General features: G+C 51.2%; 1 pseudogene; it reads right to left on the bottom strand.

Moving 5' to 3' along the window:
- The window catches only part of LOC102767385, a 3,009-nt pseudogene extending 2,539 nt beyond the window's left edge, over positions 1-470 (bottom strand).
- Positions 471-690: the final 220 nt, after the last annotated feature.

A 690-nucleotide genomic window follows, 5' to 3' on the forward strand; every position in this document is an offset into this window, starting at 1 on the left:
GAGAGCTTGGCCAGGATGATGGCTCCACGGATGGCAGTGGCTACTTCCTTTGAGCACTTCACACCCAGACCGACATGTCCATTGTAGTCCCCAATGGTGACAAATGCCTTGAACTGGGTCCTCTGGCCAGCACGTGTCTGATTTTGCACAGGCATGATCTTCAAGACTTCGTCCTTGAGGGATGTCCCCAAGAAAACGTCAATGATTTCGGATTCCTTGATGTGCAACAAGAACAGGTAGATTTCCTCTAGGGACTTGGTTTTCATGTCCTTGACCAGGCAGCCCAGCTTGGTGACAGGGATCCACTCCTTGTCCTTGGCCTTGCCTCCACAAGCTTTGCAGCCTCGGCCCCGGCCCCGATCCCGGCCCTGGATGCCACTGCCAAATCCTCCATGGAAGCTGCCTCGACCTCCTATTCCGGGGCCCCTGGGGCCTCCGGGCCCTCCCGCAGCACCGGCATCATCTGCCATTTGGTGTTTCGTCAGAAAAGAAGAAGCTATACCAGTTGATTTTAATCCTATCAATTTCTATTCCAAACGTTAGGGTGTTTCTTATCTCCATTCCAGGGAATAAAGATTATGTAGTTTAAGCGTGATTGTTCGTAGTTAAAGTGATTACCCTCCTGGCACTTAGTTAAGGGGTTTTATTCCCTCCCTAACTTCAGGGGAAAATCCCTACCTGGGGAAACAA

Source organism: Myotis davidii, unplaced genomic scaffold (genome assembly GCF_000327345.1).
Source record: "Myotis davidii unplaced genomic scaffold, ASM32734v1 scaffold1578, whole genome shotgun sequence".
Classification (NCBI taxonomy): domain Eukaryota; kingdom Metazoa; phylum Chordata; class Mammalia; order Chiroptera; family Vespertilionidae; genus Myotis; species Myotis davidii.